Source organism: Choloepus didactylus, chromosome 12 (assembly GCF_015220235.1).
Source record: "Choloepus didactylus isolate mChoDid1 chromosome 12, mChoDid1.pri, whole genome shotgun sequence".
Classification (NCBI taxonomy): domain Eukaryota; kingdom Metazoa; phylum Chordata; class Mammalia; order Pilosa; family Megalonychidae; genus Choloepus; species Choloepus didactylus.
In genome coordinates this window covers 95,481,418-95,496,043 of record NC_051318.1, presented here as the reverse complement: position 1 = coordinate 95,496,043, position 14,626 = coordinate 95,481,418, and the positions used below count along the sequence as shown (strand labels likewise).

General features: G+C 36.5%; 1 protein-coding gene and 1 pseudogene across 2 annotated transcripts in view; one reads left to right on the top strand and one right to left on the bottom strand.

The window, feature by feature from the left end:
* Positions 1–14,626, top strand: part of FNDC3A (fibronectin type III domain containing 3A) — a 233,679-nt gene that overhangs the window by 18,497 nt on the left and 200,556 nt on the right. The gene's annotated exons all lie outside the window — the stretch shown is intronic.
* Positions 11,541–12,272, bottom strand: LOC119506916 (annotated as a pseudogene).

The window sequence follows — 14,626 nt, the reverse complement described above, 5'->3', positions numbered from 1 at the left end:
TACAGTCTAATCAACACTGATAACGTCTGCCCACACAAGATTACATCAAAGATAATGGCTTTGGGGGGACATAATACATTCAAACTGGCACAATGTTTAAATAGAAAGACATAAATAAGTTAATAGTAAAAGTATGGAAAAAGATATACCATGCTAACACTATCCAAAAGAAATCTGGTCTTGCAAGATTAGACCAGAAGTTAGATTTCAGAGCAAAGAATATTCCTAGGGTTAAAGAGATTCATTTCATAATAATAAAGGTGCTAATTCATCAAGAGGACATAATACTAAATTTCTAGGTATCTAATAAAAGCTTTAAAATGTACTTGATAGAACTGCAAAGAGAAATAGATATGCAATTTTAGTGGAAATTCCAATATCCCGTCACAAAAATTGACAGAACAAGTAGACTGTGTATTAGACAGGGTTCTCTAGGGAAACAGAACCAACAGGAGATATCCGTAAATATGAGATTTATAGAAGTGTTTCATGCAACTGTAGAGATGCACAAGTCCAAATTCTATAGGGCAGGCTGCACAGGTCCAAATTTCGTAGGGCAGGCAGTGAGCTGACAACTTCGATGAAGGTGCTGGATGAACTCCCCAGGAGAGGCTGGCTGGCTGAAGAGAAATTCTGTAGGGTAGGTTGCGGGCTGGCTGGTTGGCTGGAGATGTGAAAGTCCTCTCCTCCCGTAAAAGTCTTCTACTGATTGGATTACATCCAGCTGATTGAATTCTTTCATTGTGGAAGACACTTCCTTCATTGATGTAATCAGTCACAGATGTGATCAGTTGATTGATGATTTAATAAGCCAGCCTTTTGGTTTATTAACCAGCTACAAATGTTCCTTGCAGTAACAGTTACGCCAATGCTTGCTTGACCAGACAAGTGGGCACCATCACCTGGCCAAGTTGACACGTGAACCTAACCATCGCACCATGTAAAACCTAAAACTAAAATTACTTGAAGAAAATGTAGGAGAAAACCTTTGTGACCTTGAATTGCCTAAATATTTCTTAGATACAGTACCAAAAGCACCACCTGTAAAACAGCATATTGATAAATTTGAGTTCCTCATAAATACAATTTGTCAAAAGATGCTGGTGGCTGTAAAGACAAGCCACAGAGAGGGAGGAAATCTTTGTGTATCACTTAATAATAAAGGACCGGTATCTGGAATATACAAAGAATATGAAAGCCCAATAATAATTATTAAGGAAAGAACCCAATAACAAAAATGCAAAAGATTTGAACAGGTACTTTACCAAAAAAGATATATGGATGGCATATAAGCACGTGAAAACATGCTCAACATCGTGTCATTAGAAAAATGCAAAGACTGGGATTACAAATTAACAATAGGAGACTTTGTGAGGTGATGAATAGGTTCATTATCTTGCATCTTGATTATCATAATGAGTTCAGAAGTGATGCATGTGTCAATTTAACAATTGTACTCTTAAAATGTGCAGTTTTATATACGCCAATTATACCTCAGTAAAGCTGTTTAAAAAATTGAGTAGTTTATACATTGTGCTTGATATATGTTTGTTTAATAAATTTAACTCATTACTCTCCCAAGAATTTTTGAAAGATTTTTTTTCTTTCTTTTTTTTAACATAGGAAATAGCAATTTCATTCTGAGAGTAAAATTGATTTGGATCTTAGTATATTGATCTGGCTGAAATATCAAAGCCTCATTAATCTTGATTACTTTAAAAATCTTTTTATGGCAACTTTTTATCTATTTCTGGTTGAAGGAAGGGAATGAGTTTGTTAACATTTGTCACGGGGCCTTTAAGAATGAGGTATACCTTACATTACGCTCAACTTAAGTCTTCATCATCAGTTAATACTTATAAAGGAATTAGTTTAATCATAGATCTGTATAGGTCTGGGACTAACCTGATCTGTGTACCTATTAGAAATTATAGTTATTGAGCTCTACCCCTCACCCATTGTATCAGAAACTCTGAGGTAGGCCCAGAACTCTGTATGTTTAATAAATCTTGGAGGTGATTCTGATGTGTGCTAAAGTTTGAAAAACCCTGGTCTTAGAGCAACAATATGACTTTAGATGATGGTAATGGTAGAATTCATTTTAAAAATTCTCCTGATGTGATATACCAGAATGAAAACGTTGGTTTTACCTGTGATCTAGTTAACGTCAGTTTTCAGATAAACAAATTACTGTTTTTTAGAACATTTTATTATTGAAGTCATAACATTCAAAGAGCCCTTATCTTATATAGCTATATATTGAAATATTTGCCAATGAAATTATATGGTAACCTGGATTTGCTTCAGAATAATACATGTGGAAAAAGTAGATGGCAGTATAGACGAAACTAGCGTGTCTATGAGTTGAAATCATGAAACTGGGTAATGAGTAAATGGCGGTTGTTATACTATCGTGTCTACTTTGGTGTATGTTTGAAATTTTCCATTATCATAACATTTTAAGGAAGATATTTAACAAGTTAAAGTGAATTTTTACAGCATGATCTGAGAACCTAACCACCATTTATAACATGTTTCTAGGGGAAAATGCTTTCTAAGTATTTGGACTTCTAATGAAATATTCGAAGGCAGCCAGTTTAGGATTGTCTCTTTATTTTAACTTAATACTCTTTGTTGCAGTGTTTTCTTACACCAAGTCTGTAGCAGTGTTCCTTTTGTACTTCCAGTGGCAAGAGAAATGAAAAAGTAGGCAATGGAGACAGAGAAAAGCAGGGAGTATGGATTAATCATAAGTTTATTGAATGATCAGGAGTTGTCTTAATTTTTTTCTGTTTGCTTTCAGTCATTTAAAATTAATGATACCACTGTCTCTCCTTACCATCTGTTTTTCCTTCTCTTACTTTCTCTATGAATGGAAGTATTTAAAAATAAAAAAGCACAACCGTCTTTTATGTCTTCATCAAAGTTCACATTAAGATGTGGAAATTTAAGGTGAGCCAAAATGGTACATTTTAATTATATATATATTTCAGAGCCATTTTCCTGGAGCATAGTTAACATGAAAGAGGATAACTGAAAAAATTAGTCTTGGAAAAAAAAATATGAAAATCATCTATTCCTGTTCTTACTGTTAAATAATAAATATTTGTTTTAGGTTTCTGATAAGAACTGATAGAAAGATTTTAGAGAGTGATTCCTGTAATTTTCATCTAAGGAAATTCAAACTACAAGTGATTTAAATTGCCTTTTTTCTTCTAATATAGTCAGTTCAAGTTTAGAAGAATAAAAAAGCAAAAGTTAAAAATAAAACAGATGTCAGTTGGAAGAATACATTTCAGGATATTAGTTCATAAGATGAATTCTTAACTTCAGTAAAGCCAAAGTTCAAGCAAAATTTATTGAAATTTCCCTGTAAAGGTTATTCAGATGATTGATAAGCCAATTGTGACTCTATGGTTCAAAACTGACTTAATTTGGGAGGCAGGGAGGAGAGCTACACAATTTGTTTCATAGTACCAGGTGACCACTCTGTTAATGGGACTATGCAGGGATACCAAGTGATTTTTTTTATTTTCCTAATATGAGAAAGGACCTCTAGCTGTGCTCCTCCTTTCTGGACATGCAGGGAACTGAGGAGGCTTGTCCATAACCAAGATGTGTGCTTAGAAAGTTCTGGGGGTGCAGAACCTGTGACAGGATAGAAGATTAGAAGTTCAGTGATGTGAGCTTCTAAAAGAAATAGGAGCAAAGTCTGATTTCTATATCTGAAGCATTTAGCAGAGGCCCCAATATATAGCAGGTCCTTAAAAAAATTTTGAGTGCATAAATAAGGTGTGGCAGGTCCTTTAACTAAAGCACCAAGTGCATACTCCATTCCTCCATGCTTCTCCCTTACTGCCCTTGTACATGTTTGTTTGTTTATTTCAGAGAAGTAGGTTTACAGAAAAATCATGGAAAAAATACAGAGTTCCCATATACTTTCCCCTCATAGTTTTCCGTATTATTAATACTTGCGTTAGTGTGGTAGCTTTGTTACAATTCATGAAATAATATTTCAATTATACTATTAACTACAGACCATCATTTACATTAAGGTTCCTGTGTTGTACAGTCCTTTGATTTTCTAGAAAAAAATATTCTAGTAATGTATCTGCAACCTGAAATTTCCCCTTTTATCCACATTCAAATTTATAATTCAGTGATGCAAATTACATTCACAGTTTTGTACTACCGTCCTCATCATCTGTTAGCAAACATTTCCATCACTCCAAACAGAAACTCTGTACCACTTAAGCATTAGTACCCCATTCCTGATCGCTGCCTCAGCCCCTGGAAACTTGTATTCTAGTTTCTGACTCTATGAATTTGCTTATCCTAATTATTTCCTGTAGGTGAGTTCATACAATATTTGTCTTTTTGTCTGACTTATTTTACTCGACATGATGTCTTCAAGATTCATTTATTTGTAGCATGTACCAGAACTCCATTCCTTTTTACTGTTGAATAATATTCCATCATAGTTGTATTCCACATTTTGTTTATCCATTCATCTGTTGATGGACATTTGGGTTGCCTCTACCTTTTGGCAGTTGTGAAAAATGCTGCTGTGAACATCAGTATGAAAATACCTGTTGAGTCCCTGCTTTCAGTTCTTTGGGGTATATTCCTAGAAGTGGGTTTGCTGGATCATATGGTAATCTGTATTAACTTTCTGAGGAACTGCCAAACTGTTCTCCACCTTTGCATACTGGAAATAAATCCCATTAATCATGATGTTAATTCTTTTAATGTGCTATTGTATTCTGTTTGCTAGTATTTTGTTGCGGGTTGTTGCATCTATATTCATTAGGGATATTGGTCTGTAGTTTTCTTGTGGTATCTTTATCTGGCTTTGGTATTAGGGTGATGCTGACCACATAGAATGAGTTAGGAAATGTTCCCTCCTCTTCAGTTTTTTGTAGGAGTTTGAACAGAATTGGTGTTAATTCTTCTTGAATTGTTTGGTGAAATTCACCAGTGAAGTCTTCTAGTCCTGGATTTTCTTTCTTGTGAGGTTTTTGATTATTGATCCAATATCTTCACTGGTTATTGGTCTGTTGAGGTCATCTACTTCTTGAGTCACTGTAGGTAGTTTCTGTGGTTTTGGGAATTTTTCCATTTTGTCTAGGTTATCTAATTTGTTGCCTACAATTGTTCATAGTATCCTCTTATAATCCTTTTTATTTCTGTGGGGTTGGTAGTAAGGTCACCCCTTTCATTTCTGATTTTAATTATTTGCATCCTCTCTCTTTTTTTTTCAGTCCAGCTAAAGGTTTGTTGATTTTATTGATCTTTTCAAAGAACCAAGTTTTATTTTTGTTTATCCTCTCTATTTTTTTTTTAATTTTGATTTTTATTGAGATTGTTCACATACCATACAATTATCCAAAGATCCAAAGTGTACAATCAGTTGCCTCTGGTGCCCTCATATAGCTGTGCATCCATCACCACAACTAATTTTTGTTCAATTTTTAGAAACTTTTCATTGCTCCAGACAAGAAATAAAGACAAAGAAGAAAGAAAAAAAATAAAAGAAAGAAAAGGAAACTCAAATCCTCTCATATCCCTAACCAACCCCCCTCCATCATTGACTTGTAGTATTGGTATAGTACATTTGTTACCGTTTGAAAGAATGTTGAAATACTACTGACTGTAGTATATAGTTTGCAATAGGTATATATTTTTTCCTTATATGTCCCTCTATAATTAACTTCTAGTTGTGTTGTCGTACATTTGTTCTGGTTCATGGGAGAGATTTCTAATATTTGTACAGTTAATCACGGACATTGCCCACCATAGGATTCAGTTTTATACGTTCCCATCTTGTGACCTCCAACTTTCCTTCTGGTGACATATATATCTCTGAGCTTCCCCTTTCCACCTCATTCACACACCATTCAGCAGTATTAGTTATTCTTACAACGTGCTACCATCACCTCTGTTCATTTCCAAACGTTTTAAGTTCACCCTAGTTGGACATTCTGCTCATACTAAGCAACCGCTCCCCATTCTTTAGCCTTGTTCTATACCTTGGTAACTTATATTTCATGTCTATGAGTTTACATGTTATAATTAGTTCCTATCAGTGAGACCCTGCAATATTTGTCCTTATGTGTCTGGCTTATTTCACTCAGTATATTGCTCTGAAGGTTTCGTTATCAACCCATTTTTTTTTTTAAGATGGTTTTGTTCACATGCCATACATTCCATCCTAAGTAAACAATCGATGGTTCTCTGTATAGTCACATATTTATGTGTTCACCACCCTCACCACTGTCTAAATAAGGGCATCTACATTTCTTCCACAAAGCAGGAGGAAGAGTCAAAGAAGGTAGAGAGGCAAAAGAAAAAGAAAAAAGAAAGAGGAAAAAAAAAAACAAAAAGCATGACAGCTAGGAAGCAGCAAAAGGAAAAATAACCTTAAATCAAAGTAGAATAAAGAGACACTACCACCAATGTCAAGTGTCTCACACCCCTCCCCATCCGCCCTCTTATCTGCATTTACCTTGGTATATCGCCTTTGTTACATTAAAGGGAGCATAATACAATGATTCTGTTAATTATAGTCTCTAGTTTACATTGATTGCATCCCTCCCCCAGTGCCTCCCCATTTTTAACACCTTTTAAGGTTGACATTCACTTGTTCTCCCTCGTGAAAGAGTATATTTGTACATTTTATCACAATTGTTGAACACTTGAGGTTTCGCTGAGTTACACAGTCCCAGTCTTTATCTTTCCTCCTTTCTTCTGGTGTCCTACATGCTCCCAATCTTCCTCTCTCAACCATATTCATAGTTAGCTTTGTTCATTGTACTTACATTGCTGTGCTACCATCTCCCAAAATTGTGTTCCAAACCACGCACTCCTGTCTTCTACTATCACTCTGCAGTGCTCTCTTTAGTATTTCCTGTAGGGCAGGTGTCTTGTTCACAGAGTCTCTCATTGTCTGTTTGTTGGAAAATATTTTGAGCTCTCCCTCATATTTGAAGGACAGTTTTACTGGATATAGGATTCTTGGTTGGCGGTTTTTCTCTTTCAGTACCTTAAATATATCACACCACTTCCTTCTTGCCTCCATGGTTTCTGCTGAGAGATCAGCACATAGTCTTATTAAGCTTCCTTTGTATGTGATGGATCGCTTTTCTCTTGCTGCTTTCAGGATTCTCTCTTTGTCTTTGCCGTTTGATAATCTGATTATTAAGTGTCTTGGCGTAGGCCTGTTCAGATCTATCTGTTTGGAGTACACTGCACTTCTTAGATCTATAGTTTTATGTCTTTCATAAGCAATGGGAAGTTTTCATTGATTACTTCCTCTATTATTGCTTCTGCCCTTTTCCCTTCTCTTCTCCTTCTGGGACACCAATGACCTGTACATTCTTGTATTTCATTTCGTTCTTAAGTTCCCAAAGACTTTGTTCATATTTTTCCATTCTTTTCTCCATCTGCTCCTTTACATGTAGGCTTTCAGGTGTTTTGTTCTCCAGTTCCTGAGTGTTTTCTTCTGCCTCTTGAGATCTGCTGTTGTATGTTTCCATTGTGTCTTTTGTGTTGTGCCTTTCATTGCCATAGATTCTGCCAGTTGTTTTTTTGAACTTTTGATTTCTGCCTTATGTATGCCCAGTGTTTTCTTTGCAGCCTCTGTCTCTTTTGCCGTATCTTCCCTAAACTTTTTAAATTGATTTAGCATTAGTTGTTTAAATTCCTGTATCTCAGTTGAAGTGTAAGTTTTTTCTTTTGACTGGGCCATAACTTAGTTTTTCTTAGTGTAGGCTGTAGTTTTCTGTTTTCTAAGCACCTAACCTCCTAGGCCACTCAGTCAGGTTTTCCCAGACAAAAACAAGCTCAGGTCACAGAAGGAGGAAATATTCAGTATCCAGTTTCCCTGATAGTGTGTCTTAGAGGATTGACACACCCTGTGCTTTTCTGCCAGCAGGTGGTGCCTGTCAGCCTGTCACTCCAGACTGGTATAAGGAGGTATGGCTTCCTGTTTTCCCCCAGACTCGGGTCTGGTTGTGAATGGATGGCAGTAGTAGAGCTGAGCCCCTTCTGTTTCCTCTTGGTAAGCTATGCCTCCTAGAGAGGGGTCATTTGCATATAAATAGATTCTTTGTTTCTCTTACTCTGCTATCTCCACTCTTGTCTGGGTCAGAGTGCTGTGATTTTAAAATGGCTGAGGCTTTCTTTACTGCAAAGCACTGTGAGCTGAAAATGGCGGAGGCTTTCTCCACTGAGCTGCCCAGGTTGACAGAGAGAGAAAGGGACAGAAAGCTCCCAGATTCACCTGTCGGCCAGAGATAGCACCTGATCCTCTGGGCTCCCTGTTCTGAGACAGGTATGTCCCCTGACTTTCCCAAGGTCAGTCGCCACCAGAAGCCTCTGTCTGCTTGTTGGGGATTAGCTGTCTGTATTGAGCGGTTAACATTAAAACCCCAGTTGGAGCTGTGCTGAGGTACACACTCACTTGTTCAGAGAGTGCTGCTCTGTAGCACCGCGAGGCTTCCATGAGGGAGGGGCTCTGGGTTCTCGGCTCTCAGCGCGGGTTCGCAGTTTTTACTTACAGATTTATGCGGCGAGCTCAGGCATTCCTCCCAGTTCAGGTTGGTGTATGATGAGTAGACAGTTATGTTTGCCTCCCTGCAGTTATTCCATGTTGTTTACTAATTTTTCTGTCATTTATGAATTGTTCCGGGGAAGTAACTGGCTTCCACTCCTCTCTATGCCACCATCTTAGCTCCTCCCTCTCTCTCTTGTTTTTTACTGTCTATTTCATTTATCTCTGCTCTAATCTTTCTTATTTTCTTTCTTCCACTCACTTTCGGTTTATTTTGCTCCTCTTTTTCTATATCTTTTGCTTACGAGGTTAGGTCTCTGATCTGAGATCTTTTTTAATGTACACATTTAGAGCTATACATTTCTCTCAGCACTACCTACCTTTGTTGCATCCCATGAGTTTTGGCATGTTTTGTTTTCATTTTCATTCGCTTCAAAATACTTCTTAATTTCCCTTGTGATTTCTTCTTTGACTCATTGGTTGTTCAAGAGTATCTTGTTTAATTTCCACATATTTGTGAATTTTCCACTTCTACCCGTTATTGATTTCTAGCTTCATTCCATTGTGGTCAGAGAAGATACATTGTATGCATCAATATTTTTTAATTTATTGAGACTTGTTTTCTGACCTACCATATGGCCTATCCTGGAAAATGACCTATGTGCACTAGAGAAGAAAGTATTTCCTGCTGCTGTTGGTTAAATGTCTGTTAGATCTAGCTGGTTTATAGTATAACTCAAGTCTTCTGTTTTCTTATTGACCTTCTGTCTAGATGTTCTATCCATTATTGCAAGTGGTGTATTGAAGTCTCCTACTATTAATGTAGAACCGTCTGTTTCTCACTTTAAATCTGTCAATATTTGCTTCTCGTATTTTGGAGCTCTGCCATTAGTTGCGTATATATTTATAACTGTTTAATCTTCTGTTGGACTGACCCCTTGATCAGTATATAGTGACCTTTGTTCGTCATTAGAGTTTTTGGCTTAATATCTGTTTTATCTGATATTAGTTTAGCTACCTCATATCTCATTTGATTACTGCTTGCATGGTATATATTTGTTTCTATCCATTCATTTCCAACCTACTTGTGTCTTTGAATTTAAAGTGAGTCTGTTGTAAACAACATATAGTTCAGCCATGCTTTTTTGTCCATCTGCCAGTCTTTGTGTTTTGACTGGAGCGTTCAATCCATTTACGTTTAAAATAACTGCTGATAATGCAGGACTTTGTTTCTTCTGCCATTTTGCTGTTTAGTCTTTGTAAGTCTTATACTTTTTTGTTCCTCAGTTCTTCCGTTTATGCCTGCTTTCATATTTATTTGATTTTTTTGTAGTGTGCTATTTTGAGTCCCTTCACATTTCCTTCTGTATGTAATTTCCAGGTATTTCTTTGTAGTTACCATGTGGCTTAAGTTTAACCTCCTAAATCTATAACAGTCATGTTTTGATACCAACTTAATTTCAATAGCATACTCAAAGACCCTTCCATGCCCCCAACTTTTTGTTGTACCTGTTATAAATAATATATTTATATATTATGCATCTAAAACCATCAATTTATCATTATTTTTAAGCATTTATATTTTGGAACTTGTAAAAAATAAGAATGAAAATGTTGGCATTTATAATTACCCTTATAATTGCCTTTACCAGAAGTCATTATTTCTTTATGCCACTTTGATTCACTGTCTAGTGTCCTTTCCTTTTAGACTGAAGAGCTCCCTTTAGTATTGTTTGTCGGGCAGGTCTACTTGTGACAAACTCCCTCAGCTTTGGTTTATTTGAGAATGTCTTAATCTCTTCCTCATTTTCAAAACGAGAGGGAGTCATTGGATATAAAATTCTTGGTTGGCATTTGTTTTCTTTCAGTAATTTAAACATTTTGTCCCATTGCCTTCTTGCTTCCATGATTTTTTTATGAGAAATTAGCACTTAATCTTATTGGGGCTCCATTGCTTTTCTCTTTTTTCTCTTGCAGCTTTCAGAACGCTCCTTGTCCTTGGCATTCAACAGTTTGACTGTTAAATATCTGTGTGGTTCTCTTTGAGTTTATCCTGTTTGGGGTTTCTTGATTGTGTATGTTCATGTTTTTTATTAAATTTGGATTGTTTTCTGCTATTATTTCTTTGAGTACTCCTTCTTTTCCTTTCTTTCTTCTCCTTCTAGGTCTTCCGTGATCAGTATATTGGTATGCTTGTTGGTGTCCCACAGATCTCTTAAGCTCCGTTCACTTTTTTCATTCTTTTTTATCTGTTCTTCAGACCAATCATTTCAGTTGTCTTGCTTTTCTGCCAGCTCCAACCTGCTGTTCAGATCCTCTAGGGGATTTTTTAATTTCATTATTATGGTCTTCAATCCTGTATTTCTGTTTGGTTCGTTTTTAAAATTCCTTTCTGTTTATTGAGATTCCATATTGTTTATTCATTGTTTTCCTGATATCGTCTAGTTCTTTCTCTGTGTTCTCCTTTATCTCCTTGAGCATATTGAATATCAGTTTTTGAAAAGCTTTGTTCGGTATGCCCGAAATCTGGTCGTCTTTATTTATCTTTCATGAATTTTATCTTGTTCTTTTGGATGGGTTATCATTTCGTTTGTTTGTCTTGTAATGTTTTCTACACGTTGTACATTTTAATTTTTTTTTTTGTAAACAGAACATTTATTACCTACGAATCATGCACAAATGCCTCTGAAATAGTTTTTCTTGAAATAAAATAGACCCATTTTGGCTTATTCTGTTGGCATAATTCAAAGGTCAAAATTAAGGTCTTTTTCTATTAAGCCAAGATGTTTCCTGTGAGATACAAAGTAAACACTAGTTTTGCATACAGTAGGCTACTGACTTAGGTTAATTTTATCACAAGAACTTGTCATTACAGTTAAAGGCAGGCAGAGGCAGGCTAACAAGAGGTCACCAATAGAATACATTTTAATTTGAAAGCAATCACTGTTTATTAACTGATCAGATTATAAAAGTAATCATAGTAGACACCTTATTTCATCCTTCTAATAAGCCTACTGATCAGGTCTTCCCTGTTGCCAGTATTTCCCTCTTATACAAAATGGGTGGTCTTTTTCTTCATCCCCCCTCTGGGAGAAGATAATTTGAAGGGCCACAGAAAGTTGTTTGCTTCTTTGAAGCATTTCCCAACGATGTAGATCTCATGAATCAGGTCCCCCATGCAGATGATGCCATATTTACCAAGACATCATGCAATCACAGAGTTATCTGTCAAGGCAATCCGCTTCTTATTGATTTTGCTATAAGCATGCTTATAGATCAGTTCATTCACTGACTTCAGGTTTGGGTACCCCCATGCAACATATGGTTCCACAATCCTCAGCATGTTAATCGAGGCCTTGTTGAGCTTAACAAAGGTGCCATTGAAGATTTGGCGAAGGCAAGGAAGTTGCAACACTTTTCAACCTTTGGGCTCACGCCATTGATACCTCTGATCCTGATGACAAATGCGTTTGGGTTCTGCAGGTACATAGAAGTTGCCAGCTTTTCTTGCCATTCTAGCCATTCGAATCTCAGTTCTGTACATTTGCCTATATTCCTTGTGATTGTGCTTGGCTTTTTCATAGATAAGCCTTGCCTTTTGAAGCATCTTTTGGGCAAACTTCTCTCTCAAGTGCTTGATCATCAGTTCGGCAAAATTCCTTTGCTTTTTCTTAAGGGTTTGCGGCACAGCTGGAACCTTCTTCTCTTCAACACCTTCCATGGTTCCAGCCGGAAAAGAGGAAAATTTTAATGTTTTAAAGTGTTAGTTCCGGGATTTAGTCCCTGAGCTGTCTGTTCCTTAAGTTTGAACCCCGGTAGTGATATGACAACAGTTTCCTTGAATGCCAGGAACTAACCAAAACAAACTCAAGTAATGCGAAAAATACGTTTCACAGTCTTTGCAAATTGGCTCTTTCACAGTCTTTGCAAATTGGCTCTTTGTTTGCTGTTGATCTTCAGAGTTTAGCCCCCTCTATCAGTCAGTTCTGCCCAAGGCAAAATTGAAGTACAAGGTTTTCTTTGTCTTTTCTGAGCTTATGTCTTGTCTTGAGCTTGTGCTCATTCTTGGCCTTAGGAATTCCCTCATTTACATGAATCTGAATATCCCCCCTACTCCCTGTGAAATAGACTTCCCTCCACTCTTGGGTACTGTGTTGTATGTCTTGAAGCATTTAATCTTTTGCCCCAGGCCTCTTTGATTTAATTTTTTCTAACACTGGTTTATGTGTCAGCAAGCTGCTTCTGCTTGCTAGCCAAGATCTGGCAGGGTTGCGCAGACATGAGTTTCCTGGTTTAGTCTTTCAGGCTGCCACTGGATAGATTTCCACTGACGTACAGATACTTCATTATGTGCCTAGGGGTTTCTCTCTTCCCTCTGGAACAGGGCCGGGGCCACAAAGGGTGCCACAAGCTCCTCCTACCTCTTTTAAACCTGCATTTTCTTGATTTGGCACCCACGCAGTTACTGTGACCCTTTAACTGGTTTCCCCAATTTTGAGGAAGATGGTTCTGCCAGTTTTTGCTAGTTCTTCAGATTCTGTGGGGGAACAGCACCCTGGAGCATCTTACACTGCTGTCTTTGTCTACTGGAAGTCTGACTGTTAATTTTTAAATCAGTATTTTCTTAATTTATGAAAGTGGTATAACTGTCTACATTTAAAAAAAATGGGAAATAGAGAAGAGAATAGGAAAAGATACAAGTCAGAAATCAAGGAATACATAAATAATGCAGTAAAGACGAAGCATAGTGTCATAAACCACAAGATAGCAGATGTAGAGCACTCACAGGTAGCACATGGCAGAGACAGCTTTCAGAAAGCCTTTTCTAAGATTCCATCTTTGCTAGGAGGCATTTCTAGGGCCTATGAGCCTGAGCAGATGAATAGTGAGTAAATATGCTGATGGAATTCGGATTCAGATTTAACAAGGATATTGTAAAAATGGAAGAAAATGGTAAAACCAGTGAGTACAACTTCCAGGAAGTCCAGGATACCTTTTAATTTTAGTTTGGAAATTTTAACTTATTTGGTAATTGATGGAAATTTTTATGCTTGTCTTTAAAAACTTTATTAGAATTACTATAATTATGTTGAATTATTTAAATTATGTATCTTTCATGGCAGAAAATAACGTCTCTAAATAAGTATGTTAATTGCTATTTTGAAACAAAGTTCAAATACTTTTTCTTTCAGAAAGATCTATATAGTATGGTAGGTCTAAAATATGTTCTGCTTTTAAAAAATGAAAGCAAATATGCTTTGGGGGCTTTATAATTTGTTAGTAGATTAAACTTTAAGGGACCCAATGGATACTTTTGATCTATTTTAATATTTCTGTCTTCTCTAATGAACTTTACACTTGGGGATTTCCCTTTTCCTGGTGTTCATTGCTCTCCTCAGCTCTCTCCAAATTTTCCCCAGTGGTGCCTGCATCTTAGAAGTTCCAGTGTTTTCCTGTTCTAGTTATTTTTAAATAATAGACTTGACTGATTCTTTTGTTTGCTGAAATTGAACCTGTCACATAAGACTGATTTAGTAATTTATATTAATATTGTAAGAGGAGTTGAGGGAGAGTAGATGTAAATAGGCTACCAAGTATTAATGAATTAACTGTCTGACCATGAAGCTCGGTGATACAGTTTAATGTTACAATAAAAATAGAAGTTTTAAGTTCCATTAATTTTTCTTTCCAAAGAGTTGTGTGTTAGAAAGTAATTTTCTAAACTGAAAGCTTTTCTTTTTGGGAGCTGTTTTTCTGCCTATTACATCAACCCAAAATATGATATTCTAATATCATTTTTATTGAGTATTTGGGAGTTAAAGTGAAGTAGACATTGTGTATTTTCTTCCCTCGCACCTACCCTTATATTTTTATAATATTCTTTCCGACTACGTCTTAGACTTAACAGACCCTAGTTATGGGTTATAGCCCAGGTATCAAATTTCTTTCGGGTTTGAATTGTGTGGGGTAAGGGAATGGGTAGTTCCAGCAATATCCAGATAGTTTTGAAATTAATCGGTAGGAAAAATGGGAAGGTGAGATAAGTTTACTATCTCAATTTGGATACATTCCCCA